The sequence below is a fragment of the Haliaeetus leucocephalus genome, unplaced genomic scaffold (genome assembly GCF_000737465.1).
Source record: "Haliaeetus leucocephalus isolate CR32 unplaced genomic scaffold, Haliaeetus_leucocephalus-4.0 Scaffold189, whole genome shotgun sequence".
Taxonomy (NCBI): Eukaryota; Metazoa; Chordata; class Aves; order Accipitriformes; family Accipitridae; genus Haliaeetus; species Haliaeetus leucocephalus.
Window position 1 is genome coordinate 616941 of NW_010972625.1, and position 20768 is coordinate 637708.

The window sequence follows — 20768 nt, forward strand, 5'->3', positions numbered from 1 at the left end:
CATGGTAATATACATCATGGATCCATGTAGAAAGACACTTGGAAAAATTACACCATGATGTCTCTTCCCTTGTCATTTCCCAGGCCTATAACATTGCTGACAGGCATTGTCTAGTCTCCTCTTCAGAGAAAACCTTCCAGTGACACATTATTTACAATATCCTTTTTACAATGATGGGACCAGTACAACACACAGTATTCAAGATGCAGGTACACTAATAGCATAATGTTTTCTGTCCCTTTCCTTACAAATCCTAGCATTCAGTTTGCTTTTTTGGGTGCTGCTGGCATTTTCATATCATTATTCATTACAAATCCAAGATAACACTCCAGCATTAATAGCTAACCCATCTGTACTACTAACCAAACCAAACAGGCTCTGTTTTCTCATTGCGAGACCAAACAGCAAAACCTGGTGTTTTGGGTTTGTGTGGTGGGGTTTTGGTAGCAGGGGAGGGGCTGCAGGGGTGGCTCCTGTGAGAAGCTGCTAGAAACTTGCCCAGCTCCAGGTCAGACCCACCGCTGGCCAAGGCTGAGCCCATCAGCAATGGTGGTAGTGCCTCTGGGAGAACAGATTTAAGAAGGGGAACCTGCAGTGGGGAAGGAGATTGGAATGTGAGAGGAACCCCTCTGCAGATACTGAGGTCAGTGAAGAAGGAGGGCAGGAGGTGTGCCGGAGGAGGGGATGCCCCTGCAGCCCGCAGTGAGATGGCAGGCTGTCCCCCCCCAGCCCGTGGAGGGGAGAGAGGGAGCAGATGCCCACCTGCAGCCTGGGGAGGAGCCCACACCAGAGCAGGGGGATGCCCCTCAAGATGGCCGGGACTCCATGGGAAAGCCCACGCTGGAGCAGTCTGTGCCTGAAGGACTGCAGCCCATGGAAGGGACCCACATTGGAGAGTCATGGAGGACTGTCTCCCATGGGAGGGACCCCACACTGGAGCAGGGGAAGAGTGAGGAGTCCTCCCCCCGAGGAGGAAGGAGAAGCAGAGACAATGTGTGATCAACTGACCATAAACCCCATTCCCCATCCCCCTGAGCTGCTGGAGGGGAGGAGGGAGAGAATCTGGGAGTGGAGTTGAGCTGGAAAGGAGGAAGGGGTGGGGGGAAGGTGTTCTAAGGTTTGGTTTTACTTCTCATTACCCTGCTTTGATTTGAATGGTAACAAATTAAATTGATTTTGTTTTTTCCCCAAGTTGAGTCTGTGTTTTGCCCGTGACTATAATTGGAGAGTGATCCCTCCCTCTCCTTGTCTCAACCCATGAGCTTTTCATTATATTTTCTCCTCATCATCTGACCAGGGCCCGGGGGGGAGGGGTGATGAGCAAGCAGCTTCATGGTGCTTTATTACCAGCTGGGCTTAAACCCTGACACCTGGCCACCCTTTGGGTCCCACAGCACTGAGCCTCCCCTGTACCTTGCATGGTGCCACTGTGGGTGTAAGACAACACCCCAATCCTAAAGGCATTCTGGGATCAGTGACACTCAAAATAGAAAGTACACAGACAGCTGACATATCCCTAACAACCTCATGGACTGAATGTCCTTCTTTTGAAGTCAAGAGCAGAATTTAAACTAATTTGACCTCAGCTTACTATGTCACTGAAATTTTAAGTTCATTAAAACACATACTTATGCTACTGCTTGTGTGCTGTAGCAAAAGAGCCATTGTCTTTATAATTTTAAAGAAACAGCTGCAATTACAATGTACTAACAAGCTGCAGTTGTTATAACAACCTGGAGAGGTTAAAGGCTTGGCAAAAGCTGTACACACTGGTGTTTATGATCTATAGCAAGTGGGAATGCACTGAGGACAATGAACAGGTGCTGCCTTCCAGTTAAAGTGTTTTCAAATAAAGATGGGGGGGGATTGTCCCCCAACTTTCCACCTTCTTATTGCTAAGATTACTGTCTTCAGTCATGAAACCCCATTCCACCTTTTGTCATAGAGTTGAGCAAAGATTAAAAGGGGTAGCAATGAATTCTCTGGTTTTTGTAAGCCTGGAAACTAAAAGGAAAAAATATATTAAAAAAAAAAATCAAGCATCTTTCATGTACAATAGAACAGGGCTTGTAAAGTAGACTAAGAAGTTAGAAATAAAGTTAACATCTGAAATTAAATTAAAAGAATCACAGCTCATGCTGTCTATTTTCTAAGTACTACTATGCAATTACACTGCTCTGGACTTAAAGTGGGACAAGGGTCCCATAAGGCACTCTACAGACAGATTTACACTGAGCTTACAGTTACGAACAGTAAATGCCTAGGGCATGCTAATATGTTTGCCCCTTTTAAATAAAAGGCAGAACCATAGTTTCCAGAACATTCCTATTTCTCTTAATTTTTTCATTCAAAATTTTAAAGAGGCAAGAAGTTAGCAAAGAGGACAGATTCATACCACAAGACTAAGTTCATGAGGTACTAAAAAGCAATGAACAATTTAAAATTTCATTATTTTAAAAACAAACAAACAAAAAACCATCAAACAATACCTAGTTTCACATATTCAAATTGCTTGAAAATGAAAAACATATTGGAAAAGTGCAATGCTTAGCTTTCAAAACCTCCATAGCCCAGTTCTGGCATTGAACTAATACACCTGCAGACGAGTCCATACTTTTGCTTACCATAAAGCTGCCATTTATAGAAACATTTCACTCAAAAATGTTAATTCAGATAGAGATGTCTGAAGCTACGAGCAAGCAGGCAAAGGCTGAATTAACAGCAGCAGCAAAGTCCAGAGATGGCTGCTACAATTACAGCAAGACACAGGAGGCATCCATGGTTTCCCAGAGGAAAACTGCAGTCTTTAACCCAGTATTCTGCTCAAGAAAAATGGAAATTGCTCATGGACTCATGTATTGCAGCTTTACAAACTGACAAAGCCAGCCTAGAAAATAAGATGCAGGTTTTTGTTGTTCCACATCTCTCTTGCACAGAGACTGTTTGTTTTCCAAGAAGGGTCTGAGGTGAATAAAAACTTAACCCTTCCCCCCAAAAAAGTTCATGCTATATCTCTTGGCTCATCACAAACTTCTTGGCCACTTTAGATCTTAGAGAGGGACCCTGGTGATTCTCTTTTCTACTTCTCCCAGCACCAGCAGATTTCAGCCATTGCTCCAATTATCTCCACTATGATCCATAACTGCAGCAGGTCCAACAGACCTTGGACAAGGAGCACCTATGGATACACTCCTCCACAAACATGGAGTCACTTATTCCATGCTAGATGTCTGCTCATGCTCAGGGGACTGAGATCACAGTTACATCGCACTCTGAGGAAGAGGATAATGCACCTTATGCATTAAGGTACAGTAAAGAGGCATTTCTTTTAAGACATAAGTAAAAGCAGCTGTTAGATGTATCAAATCTTGAGTCTACCATAAAATCATGTTCCATAATAGAGCTGCAGAGTACAACTGTTTCTGCTCTGATTTATTCATTAACACACACAGGGTGATAGCCTCTCCTAGAACACAACCTTCCAGCAAAGCAGAAAAGGCAACTTTAAGTTAATTACCATCATTACACTTCATCTTGTAGAAGTCAGCCCCAAAAATATAGGTATGAGCTCTCTCCTGCTTTCTGACTCTTTTAAATGATTTGGTTAACTTATTGGAATCGGCTAAATGAGAAATACAGCAGCTCACTAAATACCTATCATATATATACTTGGTTAATGCAACCTGTTTCTCAATTAATATGAATATATCAGGTGCTTTCAATACTTTCCTTGGCTATACATCAGGATACCGAGCACACAGGTTCTCTACTCATGTCTAAATCTGCCCATAAACAATCCAGTAATTCATCTCAGCCCACCCAGCTCACTCAACCACACACAGTCTTTTCCCCCATCCACAAGAAACTCAACAGCTCCTCAGCAAAATAGGCCCCCAAAACTTGCTTTTAGTGCCTATTCCTTCTCCACATAACTTCAAACCTGAGGGATGCATCTCCAGGTCCACAGAGCTCCATGTTCAGTCAAACGCGCAGCCCTTTGAGCCATCACAAACACTACAGACAGACCAAGTTGCAGGAACTTTTCTTGAGCTACCAACAATCTCACTCCTGTCTAGCTGCAGCTTTTTTAGGGTATGTTCCCCTGACAAGTACCCGTGTGATCCCCACCCTAATTAGTATCCACCCCACACTGACTTTTAACACCACCTAGCATGGAAAGCTGCTGCTGAAAGCAGTTTTTCACAACTAGAAATAGTATTTTTCCTTTATGTGCTTTCCCAACAATGCTTCAGGACTATCTAAATTCTCAGTGCAAACTTGAAAGGTGGGTGCTGGAATCTGTTCTCACTCATTTGTACTAATTTGAGAGAGAGAGACTCGCCAGTCCTCATTGTTGCCTGCTCCCAACTACTTCAGTACAGAGGAAAAAGCTGAACCAAACACATGTGCTAGAATGAAGCCTTGTCCTTCTTAAGTTTAAATTCATGCATCCTTGACATCAGCTCTCACACATTCATGTAGCATCTATCATCTAGTACTAAATACTGTGAATACGGGTGTTGAATATTAATCTTACTGGGTTTTTTCCTCTCATTCTGTCAAAATTATGTACTTTGACCCCACAGTCCTCAGAAACAGAGAACAGAAGACATAAATTAACTAGGACTCTCAGTTCCCAAAGTTTAAAACAATTTGGCACCTTGTATTAACTGGAAGACTTTTAGGAACCCCATTACTGGGCTGGCAGTCTGTCGGCTTGCAGCAGACGATTCCTCTGCCTTAGCTGGATCCTGTCTGCAAGGATTGATTGCACCCCACTTTATATCACACTGTCCCTTCTCCTTTCAGGATGTCAGGAACTTCCAAATCTTCCAGATACATGAATGTTTGTTCTTCTTCATTTGGCATTGTTTGTCCATCTACATCACTGAGGCACCTTGGTCTGACAGTGACTATTGTTTGGCTAGTGAACAGAGGGGAAGAATTGGTTTAAATTTCAAATAGTGTCTGCTTTTCTGGCAATGAATAGCCATTATTTTCTTCTACAACCTGAAATGCTCCAAAATATGGCTTTTTCCTGCCTTGGGGTAGAAATAGCTCATACACCATCTGCCTACAGGTTGCACATCTTTACATGCTTTTCTGTTCACTCATATTTTCTTACCACAAAAAATCTGCAATCAGATTTATTGATAGCAAACATAGACTGAAGCTATTTGGGGCCACATCCATCCTCCTAATCAGCAGGACAAGAGCCTGCTCTAAGTTGGAAGATGTTTTGCCATGCTAACCCAAGCTAGCGTGCTTGGTGACAGCCATGGTATTTCATCTGCAGCATAATACTGTGTTCACATGACTTTGTGGTACAAGGGGTGCCCATGGGGCATATAGTCATACGTTTTGTTGGACTCTATCAGCAAAAACACAGAATACAATTAAATGTTCCAGAGATTTACAATAAACCATAGCTTTTCCAATAATTAACAGCACAAAACACTAGGAAGGACTGTTAAATGCATTATGTTTTTCTTTTAAAATGAGATTTTGAGAAGTAATGCATTACAGACAGGTATTAAGTTTCTCTTTCCAAAGACAAGTATATTGGCATTAGGAATCCACCAGTGATCTGTACCAGGCAGTGCTAGGAATTTTCCCGCTGCTATTCAAAGCTGCTACAATTTCAATGAGAAGCTGCAATTACTATGTAGCAAACCTGTAATCAGGAGAACAAAAACAGAAAAGTTGGCAATACTGCATCACCGCGTGTTTGTTAGGGAGTTGTTTAGGATACACAAGACGCCCAGGGCAATGGTAATTCAAGATACATTGCAGATGGAGCTACTCTACCAGTCACGCTCTAGACAGTCTTATCCAATTTATTAAAACTAAGAGACTGCTAGAACAAACCAAAACCTCAAGGCAGATTGTATCAATTGCCACAAAATTTTCAAACACTTTATCAACTCTAGTCATGTACTCCAAACACAGAAGTCAAAACAAAGTTCCCAGATTTTTCTGGAGTAAAATGTCCAGGGTTACTACAACAAAAATTAAAAGGTTAAATCATGTAAATATTATGAAGTTAACTTCTTCCCCTGATGACAAGAGGAAGAAACATCTTCAGATAATGGTTATAAATGTGACATTGACCCAGTGATGGTCTATTAAATTAGAAAACTACTGCAATTGATTGAGAACACTTGGACTGCACCTACACAAAAAGTTCTGATAGGATAAAATATCTTCTCATCAGAAAGGTCAGGCTTTTGAAAAGATGATTTATTCTAAACAGAAACTTAGTGAATTTTTCCACTTCATCGATCAAATATATTAGAACAAAAAATCCAACTACTATTTCCAATTGATTTATTGGCAGGTCTTGGAGACCTTGTTCCCATAAAAATATTATTTTTGTATCTTCCAGACCAGGAGGATTCACAGCTTGGAAAAGCAACTTTCTGTCACAGAGGAAATATTAGATTAAATATGAGAATAGCAATGTGTGTTTGTCAGCAGAACTTGCTGCAATGCTATATTCAGGCATCTGAAGTCTTTTTCAGCACTGCAGAGCACATTAAGAGATGAACTCATGTCACTGTACACTGTATTAAATTTGAGGCTAAGTAATTTGCAGCAGATATCACATTTCCTACTTGTTTTGCACAATGTTAGCAAACTGAGCTTGCAGTAGGGACTACAGAGAGTCAGAAATCTTCTCGTTTCCATAAGAAAATGTCAATTCAATGAAAGCAAAACGTTTAAAAGGCCATATTCCTTTTCTGTAGCCTTATGGGCCATGGCTAGAATGGGGGGTGAGATTTCCTTCACAACGTCAAAGTCATGTCCCTGCCCTCACTGTGCTTTAGGGCAAAGTGGGGCTCACAGGAGGCAGTCCAGGTGTTTCTCTGGCTCCAGTTCCCCCTTGTACTGGGAGTGATGGAAGGAGAGAAATACTGGAGCTCTGTCCTCTGTGCAAACGCAGGTGTTGTGGTTTAACCCTAGCCAGGAACTAAGCACCACACAGCCACTCACTCAATCCCTGCCCCTGGTGGGATGGGCAAGAGAATCAGAAGAGTAGAAGTGAAAAAACTCATGGGTTGAGATAAAGACAGTTTAATAGGTGAAGCAAAAGCCGTGCACACAAGCAAAGCAAAACAGGGAACTCATTCACCACTTCCCATCAGCAGGCAGGTGTTCAGCCATCTCCAGGAAAGCAGGGCTCCATCATGCCTAGTGGTTACTTGGGAAGACAAACACCATCACTCTGAATGTCCCCTTGCCTCCTTCTTCCTCCCCCAGCTTTATAGGCTGAGCATGACATCCTCTGGTCTGGAATATCCCTTTGGCCAGTTGGGATCAGCTGTCCCAGCTGTGTCCCCTCCCAACTTCTTGTGTCCCCCCCAGCCTACTCGCTTGTGAGGTTGGGGTGAGGAGCAGAAAAGGCCTTGGCTCTGTGTAAGCACTGCTCAGCAGTAACTAAAACATCCCTGTATTATCAACACTGTTTTCAGCACAAATCCAAAACATAGCTCCATACTAACTACTATGAAGAAAATTAACTCTATCCCAGCCAAAACCAGAACAGCAGGGGGAGTGGCAGAGCTTGCAGACAGAATGTATAATACAGATGCTGCCACATGTGGCAAAGTCCCACCATGCCATAGCACTCCTTCCCCTCATTTCCAGAATTGATTGGAGGTGTCCAGAAGACTCATCTTTTTTCAAACTTTGTCCCAACCCGCACCTCAGAAATCTGACTAGTCACACATTAGGTATCAAACCACTCTCCTGTGGAGACATATCCCAGCTTCCGCTGTGCAGGTGATGCTGGAAGTGAGTTGGTCTTCTGGCTGTGAATTGTGCAAACCCACCTCATGCCTTGAAAGGGAAATTTAGAAAACCCCCTTTAAAAGGAAGCTGGCATGTGAAAATTATTCTTTACCCCAACCATGCCTCTCCAAGCAGCATCCATTCTGCTCCTGCTTCCCCTTCCCAAAGCATGGGTGCGTTCACCACGGTGCATGCTTCATGCAGCTGACAGTATCGCCAGCCCCCAGCAACTACCGCCTTGGTCCTCCCAGGGGGGAGAAGCTAAGCAAACCTGGGATTCATAGTGCTGTCACTGAAACAAAAGCAGCACCTTTTGCCAGGCTGCAGAGCTTGCAAGGTGTTCACTGGAGAGTAGATGCTAACACTGAGACATCTCGCAGACCACAAGCAAAACTGGAGGGTGGGGGGTGCAGGAAGGGATTTTAAGTGATCAGCCCTTCACGTTTCACAGGGTCAGAGTCTCTAGATGAATGCCCATCCTCAGATCTGTTCTAGCTTGCTCTTTCTCATACACTTCTGGTATCTAGTATTTTCCAGTTACTTTTTGAATAACATAAAATAAAAAAGGGGGGAGGGAGTGAATCTATTCCTATTTTATAATATTTTTTTTACTGAAGGACAGACTACTCTTAAGCCCAGGCCTGTGCTGGGTGTTTTGCATTGCCGTGGAAGAATAATGGACAAGAAATAACCATCTGGAAGAAATAAATTAATACACAAACCAAGCTACTTACTGGCCTCTCTCAGCAGATTAATGCTGGCTCCCCTTAACCACATAGGAGACCATAGTCTGTAACGATTCAGCTTCTTCACTGGAAAACTTTTTTTCTTTTCCACAAGCAAATGATGAATTGCTTTTATGCACCAATTTAAGAAAAAAAAAGAATCGCAAACTTTATAATCATGGTGTCTAAGAAAGCTGCCAGAACACTTCTTCTTGGTAAATTTCTCCCATGCAATGTCAAATTGAAGTACATCAAGCTTTTGTCACCTTTACAGTGTACACAGTGTTCTGAGGCTGCTAAATTCATCTACCTCTATGTAACACCTTTTTTCCTATAAATAAATAAATATTCCATCATAGCCACTGAACATTTCTCCATAACTGACGATTTAAGACAGAAGTTACAAGAAAAATTTGGAAAACAGAAAACTGTTATTTGTCAATGTTTCTTGTTAATCACTTTGACTTTTCAGCATTACCTATTAATGATACTTTTATTAATGCATGCCTTTAATTCTTGAAATTGCATTTTTCTTGACTGGAATAAGCTGCGATAATGAATTTAAAGATAACACACTAATACTAATAGTAATATTTTCAATTGCTTTTAACTCTTCATGCAAATATTTTCTGTTTAGAAGTTATACAACATACAGTCCACAGAATGGCTGCAGACTCAGATGTACAGCCCTAAGTTATCTGCATAACAAGTCAGGAAATTAAAGTAAACCTGCTATTCTACAGTGGTCCACAATTTTGCACCTCTAAGTTTACCAAGAATTGCATTAAAGCTCTGGGGCAAATAAAGTGAACTAACAACTCAGACTTCAGAGGATTTTATTTTACTAGATACAGTGTAAATTTGCTTGGAAAGGGATATAGTTTTTCTTGATTTACCCATGTCAGTTTAATGTCACTGATATCTTTGGCTGACAGAAATGATAAATATATGTGATAAACAACATGTGCATTCCAGTCAAATATACTCTCATTGCAATGAAACAAGGGAAATATTATAAAATATGTTTGTGATCAAACACAGAATATCAACCAGTTGCTGTGTTACTAAATTTTAGTTATACCATTTTCACATATTGACACAATTTTATCCACAACATATCATTTTGCTGACAATTTTTGTCACAACAGGTATTTCCTTCTTGCTAAAATTACATTTTTCTCAGGGATTTGATCTCTGACATATTATTTTGCATCTGAAAACTACCATTTGCTTTGGATTAGAGAAGTAGGGCCCAATGAACCTGGGCAAAAACTTGGCAAAAGGCAGAAACGATTATTGTCAAGTGCAGGTAATCCACATCTGAAAGCTGCTAATCAAAACTGCTCAAGCATGGAAAAGATATTGACTGCTCTTCCTATTATCTTGCAAAAATAAACAGATTCACAGCTCTGCCGAGGACTTTGCTCATTAACTCCCTATGAGAGTTAAACCTGATAACTGAATAAATTACTTGTACATTATTTTGCTATCTTATAAAATTCTAAAGTGATAATGAAAAAACTCTGACTAATAGAGTTCGAAAGCAAAAGTCATGCTTTACATTCCTGTGGAAAACCCCAATAAAGTAAAAAATAATAATAAAAAAAAAATTAAAATCTTCTTATGGCAAGACAACAGGCCCAGTATTTGACCCTTGTTGACCCTCTAAAGTCAACAATTTTCATGGATTTACACAAAACAGCAGCATCATAATTTTGATATATTCAAAGCAAATTAAGGATAAGTGTTTCCTAAATGGACTCACAGCTAGGATTGAAAGAGGCTGAGCTCTAAATTAAAATGCCACAGACAGCTGGTGAAAGAATAGCTCCTGACGAAAACCCCCATTCACTTGCAGTCAAATGGTGCTTCTGTAAAAGAAATTGGAAGAAACAAGGAAAAAATGAAACAGAACAATTGTACATTGACAGCTTAACCATTCAAGCATTACCAGGTAAGCATATTATTTTTCTGTGAGCCAGATTTTACCCTGGGGAGGTGCTGCAGGTTACCTGGCAGCTCTGGCATGGGTTAATTATGAGCAGCCAGCAGAGATTTGGCAGTCCAGAGGCTGGGGCTGCTTTCCAGCACTGTGCTCCTGGCCAGAGCAGTGTGTGATGCTCAGAGGCAATAAAACCCTAAGCCATCCTTGCATCCCCTGGTTGTACCTCTGGCAGGAATGCAAGTTATCCAGTGTCAAGCAATCTCTTCAGGAAATCTGGGCATGGAAATGCTAGTGGGGTGAGATCACTGCTCCTGAAACCTCTGGTGGGAAACACATACCAGGGTGGCAGCCAGCCCCTTTGCATGGGGACACAGGACTGAATTACAGCTTCCTAACAGACACAGTAAAGGGTAAGCTGAGAAGGAAGAAAGAAAATCCCCCAAAACAGATCAATCCAGAAGTTTCTTCAGAGTTTGCTGGAATGCTAGCAGACTGAAAATCAGCAGAAGAGAAGCAGAACTTGGCTGAAGAAGGTTATCAGCTGGCATTTAAGTATTGTAAAATGAGAGACAATCCAGGAATGCCTGCTGGGTAACCCAGAAACACACATCAACTCCAGAAAAAGCTTGGACTGAAGGAGAAACCTTTGTGATGGAGATGATCAAGACTCACCAGAAAAGTTTTCCTGGCAGAAAACAGAAGAAAAATGAACATACCACACAGATTTCACATAGAAAATGCTGGGAGCTGCATACTATGGGCAAACCAAATTTGGAACCAGAAGAGTAGAGGAACATATTTGTGCCACTGACAGTGTCCGCCAGGCATTGTCCATTCACTCCATGAGCCCACTTTTGGCTCTGTGGGACACAAGCTGTCAGTGATGTGAGGATGTAAAAAATGTTTTCTGTCCTGTCTTTAAAAAAAATGTGCTTCTGCAGAATTAATGAATAGAGAACCAACTGAGGGTTGTTCTGCATAAGACTCTACAACATGACCTTTTTGAAGCCATGTAGCTCCAAGACATTATTTTAATTGAAAAAAAAAAATAATCTTTAGTTCTGATTAAGAAGTCAGGTGTCTGGTAAATTCAATGTCCAAATGTGAAAAAGTCAAAACATGATTAGAGCATTGTTCTCTGTCTTACAATAGTACTCTCAGGCTCTTCTGATCAACTTTTTCCTCCTTTAGAAAAGCCCACACTTTTTGAATTGCATGGCCTGTGACAACAAGATCAAAGACAATAATGATGTATTTGTTCTGAACAAGCTGAAAAATACATGATCCAAAGTTTCTCTGAAGCAGAAATCAATTTTCTGTAAAACAAGCAAACAACCACACCTTGTTTTATCAGACAAGGTCTTCCTTTGATAGTAAGAAATACCAGTACCAGTATATTGATGTACACGTAATCAATCTCGATGATGAGGTTCCCTGCTAAACCATGCTCCTCTAACTTCTGTGTGTAGCGTAATACCAACTTAACCATCAACAAAGTAGAAATAAGAGGCTACCCATTAATTAGCAGTCTCAGTTGCCACAAATCTCTAGCGACAGGGAAGGTATTCTTGAGGGAGTCTCAGTCCACCATTGTCCTGTTCTTGGACTCTTCTCCAAGCATCCTTTTTTGGATACCATCAAAAAAACCCAGGATATTGGGCTAGATCAACCTTCAATTCAACCATGTGTGGTCAATTCTTACGTGATTAAAAAAGACTTAAAAAATAAGTCTTAATCCACATACATTATTTAGTTTACATAAAACCAGAAAGATTTCTCTGCTTTGATGTGCACTTATAAGACACAGCAGACCTGGAGTAGATATACCCAGAATGTACAACAACCCGCAGTAAGGCGAAAACTGACTCATCTCTAGATTGCTGCTTGCTAGATGGCAGCACAGGCAGTAAGTGGAACACAGAAGGGGGCTACAGACAGCAAGGAGGGAGGGAAAGAGATGAGCAGCACATTCTCATTGCTGCAGCATCTGACAGAAGATGGTCTGTGCAAAGAATAGCAGCACTCTGGGAGATGGAAAGCAGGGAGACTCCTGTTGAAACACACCACAGTGGCCACAACAGTGACTTATGTATTGTTCACTTCTTCTCAGAGCCACCACTGGATTCCCATCAGCATCCTCTACTGCATAAAAATGACAACTGTGAATCATACCTTCATCAGCTTTCATTAGGTTTATCAGCAAACTGAGCCACTAAGCACATGGGGGATTCAGATCACTCTCAAAGGTCAGTTACTGGAAATACAAAGCAGCATATAATTAAATTTCGTCTTTTCCATGCAGGACACTAATTCATCAATTGATGTTCATGAACAAGAGCTATTGCACTGGCACACAGACTGAGCTGCAAGTTTTCTCTCACAGTTGCTTGTGAGAATGCACAATGTTGTCTTCTCAAGCACGGCCATGTGTAAGGCAAGGGCAGGCATTTTTGTTCTGGTGCTCTAAGTTCTGTAATGTACAGGAGGACCAGAAGTCCTTCAACTTCCATATATCCAGAGCTATCACTACACCAACAGGAGAGCACAAATATCTTAGAAACTAGCCAGTCTATATTCACCTGTTTATAGAGAGATTTAAGAGCCTGACTTTATTACCCACTTTAAAAGTGCTGGCCTCCTATCAAATCAGTAACTGTTCTTCAGCAGAAGCAGAGACAGATTGCATGAAACGTGTTGTGATTTGCAAAGCTCTGTAAATATAAGCTAAGAAGTATAAAAAGCGAGCTTATGAAAAAATACATAGCCCAAAAAGTAATTAAGGAAAGTATGCATAACAAAACAAGTTACACAGAAATGCAAATGATGCTGCACAATTCAGGACATTGTATAAAATAAATATAATTTAACCAGTTTATGTAGGATACTAAGAAAAACTCACATTCTGTTACTGACAGATGAAGAGGATTTAATTAGCAGCCGGGGAAGAGTGGAGGAAACTGGATAGTGGGAAAACTATCCCCAGTTAGATGGGAAAAAAATTATTTTTAGTAATAAGAACATTTAAAACTTTGACGAATGTAAGTTCTCCTGCTTCAAGTCTTTATTCAGCTTCTCACTGATGTAAGGAGGAAGCAAAATCCTCTGGGGCAAGCTATTCTTGTATTGCTCCATCAACATTTCTCATATTCTCCCTTCAAAAAGGTGGTCCTGACTATCACTAGAGACACGGTGTAGAGAAAGGGGGACCTTGTTTTTATCTCATCTGACAACTCCTATATTATAAAATCCTAAAAACAAGGAATCATGAGGCCTAAAAATACATGTATGCTCAAATGTAGGGAAACAAATCCAACAGGAAGCACTAACAAAAGTCTTTTTATTGATTTCTCTGGACATTACATGGGACCCTAGAGATCTCAGCACAGATGAGAGCTGTAAAATATATTCACAGTCCCGTCAAAATCTGAAGACTAATAACCTAATGCAAATTTGCTAAATTGGAGATCCAAAGACATCCATCAAAATTTTATTGAGAAGCACGAATATTTCAAGTGACATCAGGGTAATATGAGCTTGTAATGCAGTAAAAGGGTAGGTTTCCTTTTGCTTTTCAAGCCCAGTTAAACACTGTCATCCTCTACAGAAAAGTTACACTGACAGGGGAGGAAATGACATTCACAACTGAAAAATTGTGTAAATCCCCTGGAAAGTGAACCAGGCAGAAACTTCTGTACGAGCCTGAGCAACACAGGCTTGCTGAATTCTAGGAAGCATCACGCAGGAGCAGACACCTCCAGCCTGACTCACCCTGCCCCAGGAGGACCATGTCCTAGGACAACGAGGAGCTCAACAGCTCCATGTGCACACCTCACTTGTAATACAGCTCCATACAGCAGCCCACCTTCCAGCAGTTCTGCCTTCCCATGTTGCCACTGCTATGCTCTCAGAGTCTAACAGCAAGCCTATAGTATGGAGTAATACTGGTAAGTGGTGGGAAATGTGTCTATAAAATTTCAGGTGGCATAAAAAGCAAAACACACAAGAGTGGCTTAAAACAGGCTTTATAGTACGTGGATGAAACAATTCATTCTAAAAATAACTTTGCTATCCTTTGGTTTTGGGCACCTGTCTTGCATTCCGTGTAGGTGGACCCTTTCCAGCAAACCAAGATCAGTAGCCCCACTTCAGGTTTTATTTTCTGTCCTAAGGTAAACCATGTACCAACAGTTTACAATTACAATAAAATTCCCCGTATTATGTTGGTTTAACATAGGATGTGAACTCCATCCTTGTTTTTATAGCCTGGTTCATTAACACTCCTGAAATTCCTAGGGGATATCTATTTTCCATCTTTGAATTTTCCAAAACTGATTTAACAAACTTCAACTTATTATCTCAGAAATAAAACTAGAACAATTACACTAAAATATATCTAGAAACTTTCCCAGACATTCAGATTTCTATGCACCTGCCAAACTGCCAATGTAGAGACATACAGGTCTGAATTTAACATGGTGTCATCTTTAGTTCATGTTGCATCACATAGATTTCATAGTGTTATGCTGACACATGACATGAAATTAAACTAGAGAACCTAACTCTCAAACTCAGGTGTATTTAAGGAAAAACATTAAGTCATTAATTTTAAGGTGCTAGACAAAGTTTTGTTCTACATAAAACTGCACTATAGCATGACTAAGATGACTGATAGGGTTTGGTATACTCTGTAACAATTCCTGTATACTCTGTATTATCCTCAATAATGGAATGTTTGTTATAAGAATGGTTTGACTCAACAGAGGTCCATGGGAAGAAAACAAGGAGGAAAAGATCAGGTTCAAGACAAACCACTCCTTAACAATTGATTTTTAAAGACTAATGCCAGGGTCACAATTTAAAAAAAAAAGTTAGCTTACCTTTCTGAGTTTGATTAAAACTCAAAAACAGGGACACAGAAGATTTGTTGCCAGGTTTGAAAGGACTTCCTATCATTAAGAAAAAGTTGGCAGTGATGTGAGGGAAGATGAATCTGGCACAGAAATGTAATGTGAGTGTCTAAGCACCTGAATTTGCAAGTGATCAACAGGCAAGGTTTCAGACACAAAAATATCATACGTTGCTCATAATTCTTAAAAGGTAATGAAAAATCCACAATACCTTGCATTTATGGCTTTGGAGAGGATCAGATATTTTCTACTAACCAAAATCTTTTTGAAAGATATAAGCAGAGGAGGCAAGATTTGGCTGAACTCCTGCCTGCAACACAGGCTATCAAGGTCCTTGGCTCACACTAAGAGTACATGAATTGTAAAATTTTATCCCTGGAGAAAAAGGCACAAGGACTAAACTTGGGGAGCAAACACTGGGACAGAGAAAAAAGGTGACGGAAATGTAGGCTTCCCTGCAACATTGGAACTTAAACAGCAGATCAAGAGTCTGAAGACAACTCACCAAGACTTTGAGAACTAATTTTTAGCCACAGCACAAGTAGAGTCAGTAGCAATGAATCCTTCTCTCTCTGCACAGGGAAGACAGGCAGGTTTTCAGAAACTCTTTCAAGCTCTTATGGAGACTAACAGAATATTTTCTTTGCAACCAAAATGCACAAAATGGCAACAGGTGGCAATGCTCCCTTTCCTGAAACTGGATAAAGGGAGATTTTGCAGACACGGTTGTTTTAGTTCTTCCACATTTAAACTACTTCACATATAACAGATAACAGACGCTCTTGCTTTCCTGTGAAATATCGCACCAGAGAACATGACTGCGTGTGTCAGCAGTCTCCTCCCGTTTCCAGGACTGCATAAACTATAAAAATTTCAGTGCTGGCATAAACACTCGCTGAAAATATTTTTACCATTCATGTGTAGAACATCAGATTCCCCTGAGAAGCCCACTTACAAGTCACTGTGTACCTTAAGCCAAATTCCCAGCAGCAAGATGCTCACTTAAAACATCAAAACTAAGTTTTGATCGGGAAACAAAATGCAGTTGTGGACTGGTTATGTTTCTGCTTTGTTTTCAAGTTAGAGAAGCTGGTTCATCAGCAGCACTTCTACCACAGAGTAAGTATGTCACAGTACTCAGAAAGGCTTCTGACTTTCTGCTACAATTCAAACAAGTTCAGTGACTACTGAAGCCTCTGACAGGCCTTCTGGTTAGATTAGAGTTAATGAATTTTGCAGCTGCTTTTGTGGCTGGTTCAGTATTCAGATTTCTCAATAGGCTCAATTGCAGATCTCAACACACTCATGAGTTTCTGGTCTCAGGTGTAAACTGAGACCAAATCTACTCAATATTATGTAAAACCAGATTAAGCAAGGTCAGAATTAAACCATTAACATCTGCAACACAGGCAAAAAGCAAAACCAAGATAAATATACTTATATTGTCTGTAAAAAAGAAAAACGTGGTCAGGAAAAAGGGAGATAATTCTTTCCTCAAAAAAACAAAGCAAGAGATCTTAGTGTATCATCTAGACAGCTGTACCATTTTATAAAACAGATTTTCATGATGATCACAAAAGCCTGACAATAATTCTCTATTTTAGACAGGAATAACAATTCTTTTGTTCTGGTTGCTCTTCAACTGGCGCCTTTCAAATAGGGAACAATCATTTTCAGTTTTCAGAGGAAGCCAAAAGAGATTACCTGTATTTCATCTCATAATCAAAGCTGTCCTATTTGTAGTACAATCTATATTTGAATCTTATTTGCCTATGTGAAGATACTCCATATGCATTTAGCTTTATACATTGTGTATTACTAAAAAAACAAACAAAGTAGAACCATATTCTGTTTCCTTGAAAGTAAATGCAATTTCTTGCTTTGATTTCAGAGATAACAGCATTGGGTCCTGCATGCAGACGGGAGGTATCAGGAACAAACAACACACTGTGGCTCACTAAGGCACAGAGAGATAGCATGTAAACTTCTAAAGCCGCTAACTGCTCTGACAAACCTACAGAAAGGCTCTAGGAAGAGTTTCAGAAGCAACAAAAAAAAATCCCATGCCAAACACCAGTGCACCCCATCAGCAGGCTCCCATTAGAGAAGAAATGAAAAAACACTTCTATCCCATGCTTTACTCAATAGGTGTGTGATGTGGTGCAATCAGGTGTGATATTCCTTGCGTCCATTACAGCCTGCCAGTTCTAGCAAATCTTCATCTCACCTGCATTCCCTGATATAAATGCCTAAGTAGTATTGCTGATCTGCTTCTCAAATCATCACAACATTTTTTAAAATGGCATCATTTGGTATACTGACTACTACAACCAAGTATTTCACTTCACTTTCTTGCACTTAATATAAAATAGAATCTCTTTCTGTTTCTTTACTCACTGCAGACATAACAATTTTATGTTTTTGTAAATAGACTGTGTACAAACACTTTTGGATGATTATCCTCAAGGATTGTCTCGCGATATAGACAAACTAGAAGAAAATGAGGTTGGAGCATTGCTCACTATAACACTGTGTTTGACTATGAACATGCTTTTTCTTCCATAACTACATAAATTCTTGCCAATCAAGAGGGATTACTCATTCAAACCCAGAAGCACCTACACTGGCTTTAGAACTGGAGCTGAATTAAAACATTTCTTTGTCTCCACTTCAAATTTTGCTGACATCTTTCAGATGAAGATAAACAAGTGGCAAACATTATGTGGCAAAAAACATATATGTGCTATTCATCAAGCAAATATTTTTTAGTTCAGTGCTGTATCTACAGCTCAGCAGATCAAATCTAAGCAGTCCTGGCAGTGTTCTCCACTATTCCACAGAAGTTTTTATACTACCACCAGCACCACAGTCATTTCAATTGTGAGGAAAGCCATGTTAAGCAGGTGGCTAATCAGCAAACTCTATGAAATGATTTGGCAATTTCTACCTAGTTCTTGGTGGATAATCATGCATGTCACACAAGCTGCCAGTGTGGATGAGTATCCAGTTGGCAGGCTAGACCAATTAAGGAATGAGTAGATGAAGACACAAGAGAATTCTTAGATTAAACTCCAATTGCCTGGCACATTTTACAGGAGAGAACAGAGACACAAAGCAAGAGAACCCAGTCCACTGGGGATTTTACTCACATAGTAACTGTGTGTTTACTTTGCTGCAGCAGCTTTATGGGGAAGAAAAAGAGTGGTCAGAGTAACTCCCTCTTCCCAGAGCAGCAGTGGAGCCAGAAGCATCTCTGTGTACTTTACTCACCTACTGCTCAAGCTTGGAAAATCAGTTCTGCCTGTCTGGCTTTAAGTGGTAAGTCCAACTGTTGTCACTAGCACTGACAGTTCCTATACCTTGCCTTCCTTTTAACTAGGAAACAAAATACACAGGAAGAATGAGGTGGCGAAAATGTAGCTAGATTTCAGGTTTTATCATCTCTGTTGGGCACTTGGAAAATCATCTCATAAATAATGAAGTCAAATGTACTGCTGGCTGCCCTCAACAAGAAGGGAAAGAATCATCTTGATCTGATCACATAAATATTCAACAAACAAACAGTTTTTGACTTTCTGCAGAGCGCTCATTACACAGACCAAGTTTTAGTCTGATTGCTTCAACCACTGTCCTTTTCCTCTTAGCATAATTCATATCACAACACAAGCATTTTAGCACATAAATTAAGCTACGTCCAAACAGACAGAGATTAAATATGCTAAAAAGCTTTTTGCAGGTATAGGTTGACAGAGTCATTCATTGCATTTACAACATTGTGCTACAAAGCAAACTTAAAATGAAAAATATAGTATGTCAAATAGAAGTAAACAATCTCTCATTTTAGACATATTCAAGCAGAAGCTGAAATGCATGCTCAAAATAAACGGACATCAAAAGTTTATAACTTTTAGTGAGTATTTCTTGCTTTGTATCATGTTATTGCTTTGCAAAAGAACATTTTGAGAGGTATTTGGTTGTAGGATGAATTGCTTTTTTAACAACAGCTCCACATTATTTCAAGCGATTCTTTTGTATTTTACATCGGTGTGATCTAAGTGGCTGGGTGCAAGTTGTATGCTGGAGTGCATCTGCGCTGCTCTCTCAGTGACCCTCAGTTGCCATCTCAGTGTACATGTATCAGTTTACAGATGACATCTTAACAACATTTTAAGGACTTTGTTTGCAGAAACAATTGATTTTTAGAAGATATATTTGAAGTTCAAACATGTAGCACTTTGTGAGTCATCATCTTAGAAACTTAGATACTACTGAAGGAAGCTGTGTCAGAGTGTGACCGAGACAGTCTTCCTGTAATGGCATTTTGCATGACAGCATCACCTATTTGAGAGAGCAGAGCAGATGTCATTTTCCTGTTTGCCTCCTGCCAAGCACAGGGCTCTCAATTCCTTTCCAAAGACTTGGCACGGCAGGAGTTACTCACAGAAGTAAGACTCAATAACCCACCAGTGGGTTATTCCTCACTTGCCCTGAATTAATACACAGAGTATGGAAAAAATGGGAGAACCAAGACATCACCCTTAACACTTACTTTTTTATGGAAAAGCTTAAGTGTGCACCTGAGACACTAACTGTTAAGAAACTGTAATTCATACAAACGCAAAAGTTGTCACCTAGGACCTGCAAGCTTTATTTACCTTTCACTACATTTCCAGACCCAAATTCTCCAGTCTAAAGAAAAACTGATTATTAGGATATTAAAGGCTTTTATAACACACTCCTACTGGGACTACTGCCATGCACAGAGAACAGCAGAAGTCCCACAAAGTAACACTTTCTTACCCATTATGTAAACATTTCTCAGAGAAAACAAGTTTTAAGCAAATATACAAGCAGCTCAGGACAAGGAGCAGAGCTTTCAGTCTGGCTTTTTAAGTGCCATCAGAAGACAAACTGCAATACCTTTCCCATTTCCAAGTGGAGACTTTAGTTAACCACTTCTCTGCATCCTATTTTCCCAGCATAAAACACTGCCCTGCTAATTAGGTTTCTGCCCAGCAGCTGTATCTGCCCAGAATGTCAGACTTGCTACTGAAACTAAAAGCTACCAGAGGGAAGACCTTGGCACTATAATTATTACTCTCTGACCTCAGCCAGCAATGTGACAACAAAGTCATGGTTCAGGATGAGAACACTTTTCACTGAGACAGCCAAGTAGATATTTACGGTATTTCAATTCAAGGGTATATGTGTTTTGAAAAACTGAAACCTTTCAAGACTTTTGCTACCTAAAAGTTGAATATAATGCGAGACAGGACAAGGGGCACCAGTGTACCAAAAAGCCTGCTTATGAAAGGTAGATGCTGTTCATTGAAGTCACAGCAATAGAACTGGTCAAAAAATGAAAGTAGTCACAAATGATTTTTCCATACATTTTGCTAA